At 52.0% G+C, this 16,110-nt stretch overlaps 1 protein-coding gene across 5 annotated transcripts in view; it reads left to right on the forward strand.

The window, feature by feature from the left end:
* RAP1GAP2 (RAP1 GTPase activating protein 2) overlaps positions 1 to 16,110 on the forward strand; it is a 236,673-nt gene that overhangs the window by 26,502 nt on the left and 194,061 nt on the right. Inside the window, exon 1 of one of the 5 annotated variants that reach the window (XM_059149699.1) lies at positions 100 to 303. The exons of the other annotated variants lie outside the window; for them this stretch is intronic. The gene's annotated coding sequence lies outside the window, so the exon portion shown is untranslated. Of the gene's footprint in view, positions 1 to 99; positions 304 to 16,110 lie in introns of those variants that run through there. 5 annotated transcript variants of the gene reach the window in all.

The following is a 16,110-nucleotide window of genomic DNA, read 5'->3' on the forward strand; positions in this document are numbered from 1 at the left end:
GCGCGGCTCGGGCGGCTGGGGGCGCGCCCGCCAGGTGTGCGGGCGGCCGCGGGTGGCGGAAGGCGCAGCTTTGTGCGTTCGCAGCCGCCGGCCGGCCGCGCGCGTGTGCGCGCCGCGGTGACGGCGCACGCGGCTGGGCGGGCTGCGAGGGAAGCCCGCGGCCGGGAGGGGGCTTGGGTCCGGATGGAGACAGTAGGACGCCGCCGTTGCGGGCGTACGGGCGGGGTGAGCCGCCGCCGTGGCTGACTGTTGACATTCTGTCCACGTCGAGAAGTGAGCTCTGGGCGCCGTACATCGGAGAAGGTCAGTGGGTCCGGGGCTGATTCCAGAAACAGCCTGGGTCGGGGCGCGAGTCCTGAGTGTGACTGAACGTGAAATCGGGGTGGATGTTGTGAGTGTAAATGCGTGTGTTTGCAAAGAGAAATGCAGCTCGTACGTGTGCGAGCTCTGTGGTGCGGTTCTACAGGGCAATTAAGCGTAATGGGTTCTGTTTGGGAGATGGGGTGACTGTCCCCGGCAATCCATGCGGGTGGGGCATTGCGCACACACATCACGTATCAGTGTGTGTGTGTGAGAGACGTTGCTCAGCTCCCGTCAAAGTCTTTGGCTAGAGAAGCTGACCGAGGTGGAGGTCAGAGGTGGGGTGTTTACAGGTGGTGGCGGAAGGAAACAGCCAGGAATCCAGGGGGACCCTGGGGCTAGTCTGGGTTAATTTTTTTTTTTTCCCCTCCAACGGGCATAAATCCCACCCCATCCTCACTCTAACCTGTGCCTGTTGCGGAGAAGGCAGCCAGGATGGCGGGGTGCTGGCAGAGAGGCGTTGATGGACCACAGGGGCAGGGCAGGCTACCAGCCCGCTGTTCATTTCTGGAGGCCCTGAGTGAGGGAGTGTGGCAGAGCCAGCCTTGGGTGGGGGGCTAGGGCAGGTGTGTGTTCAGGGGACCTCAGGACTGTGTATAGTCCACTTGGTTTTGCCACGACCAGATGCTGCATGTCTGGACCAGGCTGGCTGGGGGGACATCCTTCTTCCTCCTTATCTGTTTCCTGTAGCTCCCTCTACACCCTTCTTAACCAAAGGGCATTGATATGCAAGTGGGGTTTGGGCTCTGAATGCTGGAGATCTGCCTCCGTTGAGTGGTCCCCTTCAGAGCAGCCTCCCTAAGGGAATAATAGGGTTGTCCTGGGCCGGGTGCCAGGACTCTTGGGTTCTTTTCATGCTTTGTGACACTGAATTTACCTTAAGCCTCACAAGCCTCAGTTTCCCATGCAGAGGGAAGAACCACCCCCCTCTTTGCTACGGGTTAGGGAGGATTCAAACAGGGGCCAGAGTAGGGGTGGGGTGGGGCAGGGAGGCTGGGAGTGACTCAGGGCTGTGAGGTCCCAGGAGTGATTTCTCCCAGGAAAGTCCCATCACATCTTTGTGACTTGGGCAGGAGTCGGGGGAGGCTCTGTCCTCACCTCCAAGCAGGTGTGTTGGTTTTCTGAGTCCCAGGGTGAGGCAGTGTGGGTTTCTGCTAATTCTGGCTGCTCAGGCTTCAAGAAGCTATCTGAGGTCCCCTCTCCTTTGAAAGATGTTGAAGAGTGGGGGGCCTGTTTTGGGGCTGGGATGGGGGACTGGAGCTGAAGAGCCACAGAAGTTTCTGGATAGAGGCAGATGTTAAAGATGGTAGGGCCAGGGCATACCTAGCTGAGACTCCTGCTCAACCTAGGGTGTTGAAGCAATTTGAGGGAGGTGGCTTTAGTTCCAGAGAGATGACCCTCCTCCTGCAGGTACCCTCATACCCTCTTCTCCCTGTTTCCTGTACCTTGTCTGGAGCAAGTGTGGCTGAGTTGCTGTTTCAGGATGACTTGAACCTTGAGGAAAAGGGACCCTGGGATGGATGGTCATAGCAGCAACAGCTGGTTAAGCATAAAGGCCCTGTTGTTACTCAAGCCTGGGTTCGTATTCCAGCCCCACCATCCTCTCACTGTGTCTCCACCTCTGTTCCCCCAAAGCAGAAGCTGAGAGAAAGGCTTGTGTATGGTGGTTTGTTTGGGAAGTGGTCTTGGGAAACAAGGGTACGGCAGAGGGCATGAAGGGGAAAAAGGGAAAGCGAAGGGCGGCTGTTTGGCTTAGTTTATGGAGCATGGGATTATGGGACTCTTGGTCTCGGGGTTGTGAGTTCAAGCCCCATGTTGGATGTAGTTTGCCAAAAAAAAAAAAAAAAAAAAAAATAGAAAAGGGAAAGCAGTACAAGGATGAATTTAAAAGAAAAGATTTTATTTATTTGAGACAGAGAGTGAGTGTGTGTGTACATTAGCAGGGGGAGAAGTAGAGGGAGAAGAAGAAGCAGACTCCCCCCGCATCAGGGAGCCTGACAACATGGAGCTCCATCCCAGGACCCGAAGATCATGACCTGAGCCAAAGGCAGATGCTTAACCAACTGAGCCACCCAGGTGCCCCAAGGATGCATTTTCTAAATAGATTTATTTATTTTAGGGAGAGAGAGAATGAGTGTGAGGGGCGGGGCAGAGAGAATCTCAAGCAGGCTCTGAGTGCAGAGCCTGGTCTGGGGATCTATCCCATGACCCTGAGATCATGACCTGAGCAGAAACCAACATTTGGACGCTTAAGTAACTGAGCCACTCAGGTGCCCCAGAGTACATTATTTTTTTGACCACCAGTCTGTCCTGGGCAGTCTCCTGAGGAGCCTTATGGAATGCATTTCAGAACTGCCCCATTGTGGAGAGAGACAGGGAAGCATTCATCCATCAGCTCTCTTCCCCACTGGACAGGATGATTCCGTGGACAGTAACTCCCACATGCCTCCAGGCCACACCTGTGTGAGGCCCAAGTGGGTTCTTGAGGGCGTCCCACATTGAAGCCTTAGAGAAGGCCCCACACAGCCCTTGGTGAAGTTTTGCATGAGGGCCGTGTGCTGCAGCTCCAAGGCTGCAGAAGGCTGGTTGTTGCTGAAGTGGCTGGAGTAAGAAATGTGGCAGAGAGGGTTTGAAGCTGCATACTGTATCCAACATGCTGCATGACCTTGGGCAAATACCTGTCTTCTCTGAGCCTCAGTTTTCTTATCGGGGATTATCAGCATTAAATAAGGTATTTATTAAATTTTTGAACCTGGCAATGCGTCCTTAAATGTATTTCTGTATAGTTGGGAAGAACGCACATTGTGGGGAGCTCAGACATTCATTCACTTGAGTGGGGGAGGAGGTGGATTAAGTGACCTCTAAATATGTACCCCCCTCCCCACCCCTGGCCCCTGGCAGTAGAATCTGGGGTTCTAGGGCCAGACACCTGCCCCAGGCAGTTCCTTCTGGAGCTGTGGCCCCATCTCCCAGATCCCCTGTAATGTCCTGCAGTGCAGTCTGTGGACTGGAGCCAGCTTGCTCTGCCCCCGGGCCGGCTGCTCGGAGGTGCCTCTTGCTGGGCTTGTCCCTGGCAGCGGGCAGTGGGACTCGAGGGGGTGTGGGCGGCTTGAAGCAAGTACTTGGAAGAGGAGTGGCAGGAGGGCAGGTGCTGGCGTGTGGAGTTGGCAGATGGTGGTGGGCACTGGTCTGGGCCACAGTCAGTGGGGAGTTCAGTACAGGGGATGGAAGAAGGGGAAAGAAAATAGCAGAAAGAGAAGGGAGGGGATGGCCAAGAGTGAGGAGGAGCCAGGCCTGTGGGGCGAGGTAGGCATCCTGGTGCCTGAGGTGGCAGGGACAGGCTGGGCCTCTGGGAGAGCGACGGGGGTTAGCATGAGATGAGGGATGACAGTGGTTGAGAATTAGTTGGTGGTCCCAGGACATAGGCCGGACAGGCTTCGTATTTCAGGGTGGGGCACCTAGATTTGGCCTCCTCATCCTCCTTTGCCCCCCAAGGGCTCCCAGCCTTTCTCTGGCCATACCACCTGCTCTGGCAGCCTAGATGCTGTCTGCAGACATTTGTGTCCTGTTGAGGATGTGCTTCTGCCAAGGCTATGTACCATGGTGGCCCTGGTGTCCCTAGCCTACCCACTGTTTCTGAGAAACATGCCACCCCCTCAGGGAGATGGCACACAGTGGAGACAGGGTCCAGCTGCCTCGTGCTTATGCCCAGGCAGCTCAGGCCGGCAGCCCAGAGGTCACTGCATCCATCCCTTTGCCTGCAGGCAAGGTCCCATGCAGCCCAGGCCAGGGATGTTCAGCAGCCACTATCTTCATTTACAGCCATTTAAAGATCTCTCTGACCTCTGCAATTTGGGACTCCTTTTGTTTTTAATAAATCTAGTAAAAAAAGAAATCAGTAATGCTGGTGTATCTACCTCCTCCCTGTTTATTTATTATTATTGTTTTTTTTAAAGATTTTATCTATTTATTTTTCAGGGAGACAGAGCACATAAGCAGAGGGAGCAGCAGGCAGTGGGGAGAAGCAGGCTCCTTGCCGAGCAGGATGTCTGATGCGGGACTCCATCCCAGCTCCTGGGATCACGACCTGAGCTGAAGGCAGACGCTTTTTTTTAGTTTTGAAAAACATTTTCAGTTGCATTAACTGACTGAGCCACCCAGGCGTCGTCCCCACCACTTCTTCCCTTTTTAAAGAGGACTTCTTTATGGAGCCACATGACTGTCTCTTCTTGCTCACACCTTTCTCTGAGTGCTTCGGTGCTTCTCTAGTAGGAAGTTCTGCTTCATGTCTGATCTTAATCAGCGATGCTGTAGTTGGTTTTTATTTTATTTATTTATTTTTTATTTTGCTCTGCTTGCCACAACCCTTCAGGACTTGTGTATAGTAATAAGGGGGATTCCTTTCCACCTGCCACAGGGACTCCCATGGCAGGTGGGACCCCAAGGCAAGGCTTGGGTTCTGGGGGACTCGGCCTGAAAGCAAAATGTGCTGAGCCCCTGGCCCTGGCAGTGCTGGGGTCTCAGAGCCAGCTGGTTTCCCGTCCCTTTCTCCAGTTCCGATCCAGGGCTGGCAGCCTGCTTCCTTAATTATGCTTGGTCTGCTGACTGGGCTCTGCCAGGTCTGGGTCAGCAGATGGCAGCAGGCACAGGTCCCTGGGGGACCTTGCTGATGAGATGACCAGTAGTGAGCAAGACCAGGAGGGGAGGGACAGGCGGCTGGGCACAGGGAGCTGTGCACGCGTGTCTGGAGGGCACGTTGCTGCGCATCTCTGTATGTGTGTGTCCCTGTGTGCATTGTTGTGCTTTGTTGTATGTTCCTTTGCTTTCCCCTGGGTATGCATGTCGGCCACTCACTGGGCGCCCTCCAGAGTCCTCAAAGATGCAGGTCTGATGGCTGGTGATACTTGGCCCCAGCATGATTGCCTGGCCCCCTGTGGCTCATGAGTCTTCTGCCCTGCCGTGCTCTGCCCTCTCTCCAAGTTTCCTGTCCTTGTACCTCCCTCTGCCTTGAGGGAGTTGCTTCTTCCCCACTGACTTGGGGTGGGGAAGGGGCATTGCCTTTGGGGCAGGGCCTGGGAGGGATAATTGGTGCACCTTCCAGCCCCAGCCTTTGAGCTCTGAACATCCAGTGGCAGGTGGATGAGCCCTGGATTGAGGAGATGAGTCAGGAACGGCTGCAAGGGGTGGACTGAAGCCTGGCTGTATGTGTCAGCATGCTTCAGGGAAGTGTGTGCGTGCCCCACACACTTGAACCCTCCCCCCCGCTGCCCAGGGGCCCGAGTATCAGTGCGGCCGTGGGAGGCCCCCCCTACTGTCCACGTCCTGGTTGCTGTGGCCAGCAGTTTCTGATAGGGAGCAGAGTGGTCTCTGGGGGCTCTGAGCATTCTATGGGGGCCCTTCGCCTCGAATAATTCCTGTCACCACAATCATTTATATTTCTGGAGCTCTTCCTGAGCCAGGTCCTGGACTGTACACCATCCATGTGTTAGCTCCTTGGCTCCTCAGAGCAATGCTATGACGTGGGTTCTGAAAGTATCCCCATTTTATGAAGAAGTAGAGGCTTAGAGAGGCTGGGTCACTTCCCCGAGATCACAGAGCTAGTAAGTAGCGGAGCCCGCCAGCTCTGTTCTTTACATTTGCTGCTGTTCCATTCACTCTTCACAAAGCTGGACTGTTTTGTCCTTGCCGTCTCCCCTTCCGAATGGCTGTCCCAGTCACCCTCTCCAAACAGGTCTCTTCACACACCCAGGCACCTTTGGATCCTACCAGTTTTCCTCTTTCACCTCCTCCCTCCCATTCCCTGTGGGGCAGGGATCTGCCTTGTTCACCATTCTATCCTCAGCACTAGCAGAGTCTGGAACATAGCAGAGATGGTCTGAGACCAATTCCATTGTGTGTGTGTGTGTGTGTGTGTGTGTGGTTGTGGTTGTGATTGGATGGGTAAGTCTTGCCTTATATATAATGAAACAATTTTTGGACACCAACAGGGATAATGAGAATTCAACTCGATTCTGACACGACCCACCCAGAGATAGCCCTGTGTTCCACAGGGGAAGGGTTCAGTCTAACAGAGGCTAGTCACAAGCCCAGGTTGTCCTGTGCTTCTGACCCCTGACAATGCAAAAGAGCTTCCCAGGACCTCCTCCTGCTCAGGTTGGGGAAATTTGCTAGAGCAGCTCCCAAACTCAGAGTTTATTTTCCTTACTAGATTACCCATTTATTATGAAAGGATGTAAGTCAAGAATAGGCAGGTGGAAGAGGTGTGTGGGACAGTGTGTGGGGAGAGGGGAGAGGGTATGCTCTCTCCCCATTTTCCACATTTTCACCAACCCGGACGTTCTCCCAGCCCTGTCCTTGTGCATGTTTATGGAGGCTTCCTCACATAGCCACAATTGATTAAATTAGCCATTGGCGATTGAATCAGTCTCCTGCTCCTCTCAGCTCTCTGGAGGTCAGGGGTGGGACTAAAAGTTCCAACCCTCTAATCACATGATTGGTTCTCTTGGCAACCAGCCTCCAACCCTTGGTGCTTCTAAAAGTCACCTCATTCACATGACAGGACACCCTTATCACTCTCGGCACTTATGAAATTCCAAGGGTTTGGGGAGCTGTGAGCCAGGAACGGTAGACAAAGACCAAACATGTATTTCTTATAAATCACACTATCTCGGGATGCAGTAAATAAGCACCTATTGAATGAATGAATGAGAGAATGAGTATATGAAGATACATTTGCCTCAAGGCCCAGGCTCTCACCCCCTCTGTCCTGTCTCTCAGGCGGCAGAGACCATCGCCGGGTGGCCAGGGGCACAGGCTCTGAAGCTGGCTTGCTGGGTTCAGTTCTGGCTCTGCCTCTCTTCTGGTTATTTCATACTGCATCACAAACTGTCCACAAGCTCACCGCTGAAAACAAAGGCAGTATTTATTTTGCTCCAGAATCTGCACTTGGGGCAGAGCGGTCATCATCTGGGGTGGCTCAGAGCAGGGATCAGAATGGTCTGAAGGCTCAGTTGCTCACGTCTGGCATTTAATGCTGGCTCTTGGCTTGAGGATGCAGTTCCTTACTATGCAGGCTTCTCTGTGGGCTCAGTCTTCTTGTTGCAAAGGCCACCTCCCCCTGTGCTACTTTGGGTTTCCTCTCAGCATGGTGGCTGGGTTAAGGGGCAAGAATCCCAGGAAAGAGCCAGCAGAAGCTATTTTTGCCTTTTCTTACCTGGTCTCAGAGATGATGCAGCATTGCTCCTGCTGTAGTCCCAGCCAGACCCACACGGATCCAGGAGGAGGGAACGGAGATGCCACCTCTCAATGGAGGAGGACAGTGTTCCATGGCAATAAGAGCAAGTGGGATGGGGCTGTATTGTGGGGTGGTGTGGCTGTCTTTGGAAAATACGACCCATCTGCCACAGTTACAACCTAGGAGTGTAACCTTGAGCCAATTACGTAGTCTCTCTGTGCCCCAGTTTTTCCATCTGTAAAATGGGGACAACATTAGCATCTACTTGTTTGGGTTGTTTCTTTAGCAGGGTCTGTAGTTCCACTTAGAGATCCCCAGCCCCAAGTGGGGCATTGGTTCAGGCTTTCACCACGCTGAAGGATCCAGCACCAATTTCCCACCCATCTATGTGCAGTACAGGTGGCACCTCACTGTTCAGAGGCCTCTTGAGGGTGGGTCTAGCAGTGGGGACAGAAGAGGGGATCTTGAGTGGAAAAGGCCTTGCTTGTCTCCATTTGTTGTGTCATCCTTAGTTAGCCATGCTCCCTTCAAAGGGGCAAGGGACAAGTATTGATAGCGATGTCACAAGGCTGGGACTCCAGCAGGATTTCTCTGGGCCTGGGAGGCCAAGCCTCACTAGGACTGCCACCTTTATTCAGGGGATCATGATAAGTACATCATGAACATGCTGTGTTTGAGGGAGTGCCTTGATTCTCCTCTGTCTTCCCTCCCACCTGCCTCCACCTGAGTCACTGTTCCTCTTCTGGAAGGCTCCCTCCCCAGCCTGTCTGTCAGGCCCTGGGGAGGAATCCCAGGGTGTGTTCCTCCTGGCCCAGGCTGGGGCTGCTCCTCAGCTCGGCACTGGTGGGGGCCCAGGAAGAATCTGTTTTCTTGCGCCCAGCCTGGCGCTAGTTCACGTCTAATACTGCCCTTGTTCTCTCTAGGAATGGCAGATGAGTTACAGGCCAGGCCTCTGGGTTTGAATCCTGTCACTGCCACCCACCACCAGCCCTGTGACCTTGGGCAAGTTCCTTAACTTCTCTCTGGCTCCATTTCCTCACCGGGAGAGAGAATGTGGTTGTGGCCAGGATAAAATAAAGTAGAAAGTATGATGTAACTGGTTCACGGGAGAGTCTCGAGAAATGAATGCCGTTACTCTTTACAGATGAAAAAAAAAAATGGAGTTGGAGGGTGCTGAAGTGGTTTCTCCTCAGCTATATTTAACGTCAGAGTCAGGGCTGGAACCTGTGTGTTCTGACACCAGGCGGTTGTTGCTTATCTCCTTCCTGCAAGACATAGGCTTCCCCCAACCCCCAATCCCTTATGTCAGGGGGCAGTATGGCTGCCATCCAAGAAATACAAGCGAGATGCCCCCTTTTCCTACTTGTACTACCCAGAGGTGCCTGCAGAGGGTGCTGATGCCCACACTCTGGCCATTCAGGAGAGTCTCTGCAGGTGTAGGGGAGGGTTGGGAGTGACCTAGCTGAATGGAGAATGGAGAATGGAGGATGGACAGAGTTGGAAGAGGGGGTTCTGTGATCTCCTTTAGAGAGATCTCCTTCAGACAGTTCTTAGTGCCCAAGACTTCCTGCAGATAGTTTCAGGGCCACCAGAAATAATGGGAACATTGTAGTGGATTTCCTTCCAGTATTCCTCACTGGGCCAGAGCCAGAGCTGTCAGAGGAGTTTGTTAAGCATGCAGATTCCCTGGCCCTAACCCAGAATGATGGAGTCAGGATTTTAGCAGTCCCACGGGCTAACACACATGTAGGTCTATGCTGGGTACCCCTCTGAAGGCTTCATATACCCCTCACCGTTCACCCCTTATAGATGGGGAGTCTGGTCTGAGACATAGAGAAGTTGAAGGACTTGCCCAGGGTCACACTGCTGGTAAGCAACAGTGCTGGAATTTGAACCTTGTTATTTATTTTTGTTAATTAAAAAAAATTAAAAATAAAGATTTTTTAATTTATTTATCTGACAGAAAGAGACAGCCAGAGAGGGAACACAAGCAGGGGGAGTGGGAGAGGGAGAAGCAGGCTCCCCTCTGAGCAGGGAGCCCGAAGCGGGACTTGATCCTGGGACTCCAGGATCATGACCTGAGCCCAAGACAGATGTGTAATGACTGAACCACTCAGATGCCCCTGAACCCATGTTATTTTAAGCCCCAGGTGACTCTCATGCCCAGTGCATTTGAAAACCAGTAACTTATAACACTGGGACTATCCCCTTTCTTGCCTCCTTTTGCTTCCTTTTATTTTTTATTGTTTATTTATTTTTTAAAAAAGATTTTTAAAATTTATTTATTTGACAGACAGAGATCACAAGTAGGCAGAGAGGCAGGCAGAGAGAGAGGAGGAAGCAGGCTCCCTGCTGAGCAGAGAGCCTGATATGGAGCTTGATCCCAGGACCTTGAGATCATGATCTGAGCCAAAGGCAGAGGCTTTAACCCACTGAGCCACCAGGCGCCCCTGTACTTATACTTTATATTGACTGGAATGGACTCAGTTGTTGGGGGGTAGGATCTTTCTTGAATTTACCCTGTCAGTAATTTAGGTCATTTCCATAGTTTCATAGTTACGACAGCAGTGTACAGGAGACCCTTGAAGGTAAAACTTGGCTGATTTTTTTCTCCTTGGGAGGTTGTGGAATTGGGAACAGACTTGCCAGGTCAAAAAGCATGTGTATGAAAAAACAAACCTCTTTGTGGCGCCTGGGTGGCTCAGTTTGTTAAAGCCTCTGCTTTCGGCTAAGGTCATGGTCCCAGGGTCCTGGGATCAAGCCCCGAATGGGGCTCTCTGCTCAGCAGGGAGCCTGCTTCTCCCCCTCCCCTCTCTCTGCCTGCCTCTCTGCCTCCTTGTGATCTTTGTCTGTCAAATAAACAAATAAAATCCTAAAAAAAAAGAAAAAACAAACCTCTTTATTAAAGCATAATACACATACAGAAAGTGTACAGATTTTAAGGGTATGGGTGAATTTCCATAAACTTGATACACTAATGTAAAATGAACACCAGATCCAAATTTCCGCCAGCATAATTGTATGTTGGTCTCCTTTGAGTTTTCTCAAGATTAAAGCATAGACTCTTTGCTTAAAAGAAGAGTGGATGGAGGAACCATCTGGAGTCAGCCAGTGAAAGAGAGCCTAGTCTGCTCTTTCTGGGGCAAGACAAAGTTCCCTTCAGAGTAGAAGAGATGGTCCCAGGACTGAGATCAGTGTCTGTTTGAGCCTGAAATAGCTTAAGAAGGTTTTATTTTATTTTTAAGATTTTATTTATATATCTAACAGAGAGAGACAACACAGCGAGAGAGGAAACACAAGCAGGGGGAGTGAGAGAGGGAGAAGCAGGCTTCCCGCTGAGCAGGGAGCATGATACGGGGCTCGATCCCAGGACCCTGGAATCATGACCTGAGCTGAAGGCAGAGGCCTAACAACTGAGCCACCCAGGGGCCCTGCATAAGAAGGTTTTAAAGAAATGAGCCTTTGTAGCTGCTACTGTTTCTGCCTTTTTTTTTTTTTTTTTTAAAGCAAACCATTCATATATTTAACATCTTTTTCTTTTAATTATAACACGTTCATGACAACCCCCCCCCCCCACCAAGCCCCAAATGAACAAAAAACAAGCAGCACAAAATAACATAAAGTGAAAAGTCCCTTCCCCCCAAATTTCTACTTCTGGTCCCATTCTTTTGTAACTAGTAGAGGTAACTAGTGTTGGACCATTGCTTATGTTCCATTCCAAAAATTGTCCAGACATGTGTAGGATTTTGGTTGAGCGTCCAACTCTTGATTTTGGCTCCGGTCATGATCTCAGGGTGGTAAGGTCAGGCTCATGCTGAGGCTGGAACCTGCTTAAGATTCTCTCTCTGTCCCACCCTTTCCCTCTCCCTCCTTAAAAAAAAAAAAAAAAAAAAAAAGAAGAACTTCTGTATTTATTTAAAATAATGAAATCCTAGCTGTTTTTTTTTTTTTTAAACTTGAATTCTTAGATTATCTTTATATAGCAACACATATATTCTGCCTTCTTTTCAGTGGCTCCATAATATTCCATCTTTTTTTTTTTTTTAAAGATTTTATTTATTTGACACAGAGAGAGAGAGAGAGAGAGAGAGGGCGCGAACACAAGCCAGGGGAGCAGCTGAGGGAGTGGGAGAAGCAGACTCCCCACTGAGCAAGGAGCTGACATGGACTCTGGTCCCAGACCCTGGGATCATGACTTGAGCTGAAGGCAGCCACTTAACTGACCGAGCCACCCAGGCACCCCCATAGCATCCCATCTTATGCTTGTTTTCCAGTATAGTTAAATGTTGGTCATTTAGGTTTTTTTGTATTTGCTGTTTCAAACAATGGTGTGATTAACATCTGTATGCATAGATCTTGTCAACTTGTATGAGTTTATATGTGGAATAAATCTCTGAAGACAAAACTGTTGGCACAAGGGGCACCTGGGTGGCTTAGTGGGTAAAAGCCTCTGCCTTTGGCTCAGGTCATGATCCCAGGGACCTCGGATCGAGCCCCGCATTGGGCTCTCTGCTCAGCAGGGAGCTTGCTTCCTCCTCTTTCTCTGTCTGCCTCTCTGCCTACTTGTGATCTGTCTGTCAAATAAATAAATAAAATCTTTAAAAACAAAACAACTGTTGGCATGAACGGCGTGTGCACTTAAAATTTTGATAGATATTGCCAAATATCTACACTAATGATGGTAGTCCTGTTCCCTTATATCCTCATACCATTGTCAAGGTTTCTTTTAACCTTTACCATCTGATGGTAAACAACTTTATTTATTTATTTAAAAAGATTTTATTTATTTTAGAGAGAGAGAGAGAGTGAGTGAGAGAGAGAGCATGAGTAGGGGGAGAGGCAGGCAGAGGGAGAAGCAGACACCCCACTGAGCAGAGAGCCTGATGTGGGGCTGGATCCCAGGACCCCAGGACTGTGAATGGAGCCAAAGGCAGATGCCTAATGGACTGAGCCCACTAGGTGTCCTGTTTAAACACTTTTAAGTTGTGGTCCATTTGATAGCGGTTCAGTCCACAGCCATGTGTTGTGAGCAGTTCTTTTGGCAGGCAGTACTGAGCAGGTCAGAATAAACCGTGCAGTCAGGGGTCAGGAGTCCGGTTTTCACTAGCATTGCTCTTGCAAATTTTCATCACCGTCTTGCTTTGCAGAACTTGTGCAATGAGAAATTCATTCTGGCCCCTGAGAGTGCGTGTGGGGAAGTGATCAGTGCAGCCTAAATCACAGTGCAGATCTTAGATGTGCATTTGTCGCCATCCCAAAGTGTGGATTTCTCACCAGTTCGGGTTTGCTGGGTCTGAATGCCATTCCACCCTGTCTTCCTGGAGATCCGTGTCCTTCTCTGCCACTATCCTTTGTCCTCAGTTGGCTTATGAAGGAAGCAGGGGTGAATCTAGCCTCCCCTTTGAGGAAAGGTCAGCGGAAGCCCCTGAGGAGTATGTGGCCTGCTCTGGGCGGTTCAGTGGTCAGGGTGGGAAGAAAGCTGAGCCGCTGCTGGTCACTGCTGGTGCCAGGTCATACCATGTGGACAGGGGAGGATCTAGGCCAAATGACATAGTGCCTGCTTCTCCAGGGGCCTCTGTTTTCTGAGCTTCCCATAACTGCTTATCCCCATGCCTGGAAAAGGAGTTTGTCTCCTCTTTCAGCTCCCACTAGTGGCTGTGAGGACAGAGCTGTCCAAGCAGAGGAAACCCCATGGTCACTTCCTTCCCTCTTGCCCCCAAGGGCCTGTAGACCTGGCTCAGGAGCTGTTGGCAGGGACTTGGACTGCTTCCTCTTCTGATCCCAGCTGGCGTTCTCAGCTCCACATCCCTCTAAAGCCTGGATAGCTGGCTGGGTCCCCCGGAGCTCTGTCCTGGGCTTAAGGCTCTGGCTGGAACTTGCCCGTCACCTGGACCAGGAACACCCACAGGCCTCCAGCACAGAAACCAGGGCCTTGTGATTTGGTGACCCCAAGCTGGCTCTGTGGATGGGGCAAGGAGCAAACTCAGGAGGGAAGGAGCTCATCTTGCCTGGTATTAGAAGGATGCGGGGACTTGCTCTTTCTGACTTTGTCCTGGTAGCTGTTGAGCTGTGCTGTGTTTCCAGGTCCTTAGTTTTCCTGTCTGTAAAATGGGTGCTGCATGAATTGGGCCCTTGTGTAGGTTGATTTGGCCATTGGCACCGGTACAGGGTGTCATATAGGACAATGACTGATAACTCAGTCTCCAGCGTCCTACCTAACTTGGCTACCATTGTGCTGGGCAAATTTGGTCAAGTTCCTTGATATTTCTGTGCATCAGTGTCCTCATCTGTAAAATGGGGGAAACGGTGGTGCTAGCTCAGAGGTTGCTGTGAGACCAAGAGGAGCTAAGCGGTTAGGTTGGCACCGCCCATAGGAAGCTCCCAGATACAGGCCCTGCTCTTGGCTTTCCCATCCCCGTGGCTTGTCCTTGTCTCCATTCTGACGGCTTGGCCATCTGAGTCAGCGGAGGTCTGGGAGGAAGCTGGGCTGTGCGTGGTGGGGGTAGGAGGGCTGGGCCTGGCTCACAGCATGCTTTTCTTTTCTCTGACTCATGGTCTTTCCCAGAGAGTGCATGGACCCCTCGCCACCACCCCCCTACAGAACAGGAACTGTGGGGTCAGAGCAGGGGCGACAGGAAGCTGAGCAGGACCAGGGGAGGGGGCGGGATTGTAATAGATTCTAGTTATAACAGCTCCCGTAATGGTGTGGGAGCCCTGCACTTAATCCTGTAAGCCGTGGTGGCAGCCTCCACAATCCAGGGGGGAAAACTGAGGCCTCCCAGGTTAGGTGACTTGCTGAAGGTCACAAGGCTGTAAGGCTCTTCGGGAGACTGGAGCTGAGGAAGGGAAAGTGGGAGATGCTCTAGATTGGCTCTCAGCTCCCTCTAGAGCTCAGAGAGTAAAATATAAGCCATCTGGGAACCTCCCTTCTCTGTCTCCGGGCCCTCACTCTGAGGAATCAGGAGGGCATGGATCTGTCTGGTCTCTCCAAGATTCCCGGATCTTGGATGCTGTGAGTTCTGTATTCCTTCCTGCTGATGCCACCAGGCCATTGCTGGTCCTGGGCCTGGGGTCTGAGTCACAAAGCGCCCTGTCTTTTGTGGTTACCATGTAAGAGACCAGAACCCCAAGTAGGAGAATCCAGCCTCCAGGTGGCCCCAGCTGGGGCCTTGAAATGCTGCTTCCTGTCTGGTCCCTGGGCCGCACTGCTGACCTCCAGATGCTTGGGCCTGGGCCTGCAGCAATCCTGGGCTGTGGCCTCTCACCCAGTGTTTGCCCAGGTATCTCTGTCTACTAGGAGGGCCTGCGTGAGTGCATCTCTAGTCCGCCTCTTCCCCCAGGTGATGGATAACATGAAAACAGGGTCACGTTTGTGCACAGGTGAGACTAGCTGACGGGTGGTTGGAAGCGCCCCAGCTTGTTGGGATGACCCCACTTCATTCTCTCCCATATGAAAGACGGCACATGATGGGCTCCAGTGATGGGTTCGCTATGATCTCCCTCTAATTGACTAAAAAAAGGAAGTAATTTGCAACAGGAATTGTGTTATTAGTCACCCGTGTGGCACCCAGCCCCAGCTCTCACCTGGCACTCTCTGTACCCGGAACCGTGGTGGGCCTAGAACTGGAGTTGGCTTGGGGAGGGGTGGGCTGAGCGGCCCGCTGGCTTTTCTCGCCTGCACCCCTGCACCCACCAAGCTCTTGATCTTAGTTGGGACTTCTTCAGTGGAGAGTGAGAGGAATCCAACTCCTGTTGGCTTTAGGAATAATGGGATATATGTCAGGCCCTTGCATGCCCAGAGGCTGGCTGCTCCAGGAGTTTGATGTCCCGAAGACCTGCTTTCTCCTGTACTCTCTCCCACTCTCCTATGTACTGTGTGTCCATCCTGTGGTTTAGCTGCCTTGGCAGGAGGGGGCTGTGCTCTAGGAGTGAGGTCCTCAGAGTTCTCCTGCCCACTCCTGAGTGCGTCACAGTGGCCGGCAGGGAAGGCACCCTGGTTAGCTGGGCTGGCCCGGGGCTCCTTCTGGGTGTGCGTGGGGCACAGAGCTGTTTTACCCAGATGGAGGCCACATGGACGCGGGGCCGGCAGGACCCCAAGCATCCATGCTTTCTGTCGAGCAGCTCCTGGGTATGGGGTGGGTGCAGTGTGGGGAGAGGTCTGGATGTGGAGTGGACATCCAGTGGGAAGCCATTGGTCTGGTGTAACCCCAGATGGTGGGCCACACCGTCCTTCCTTTCCTGGTGAAGGCGGGAGTGGAGGATGCAGTGGAACCGAGGACCGCCCGGCTTCTGTTGAGAGGCCAGCTGCCTTCAACGCAAGGACCCCGTTCTTACCGCTCATGGATCAGAAGTGGTCTGGGTCCTGAAGCTGGTCTTTTGGCCCATCTAGGGGGCTACTCACCACCTGTGTGGCCTTTCCTGCTGTGGAAACGTCCAGAAAATAGAAACACTTGTGTCCTTTGTCTGTGACCTGGGGGTGGCCCCACCCATCTGACGCCCAGAGGGGCAGTGGGTCT

The sequence above is a fragment of the Mustela lutreola genome, chromosome 15 (genome assembly GCF_030435805.1).
Source record: "Mustela lutreola isolate mMusLut2 chromosome 15, mMusLut2.pri, whole genome shotgun sequence".
NCBI lineage: Eukaryota > Metazoa > Chordata > Mammalia > Carnivora > Mustelidae > Mustela > Mustela lutreola.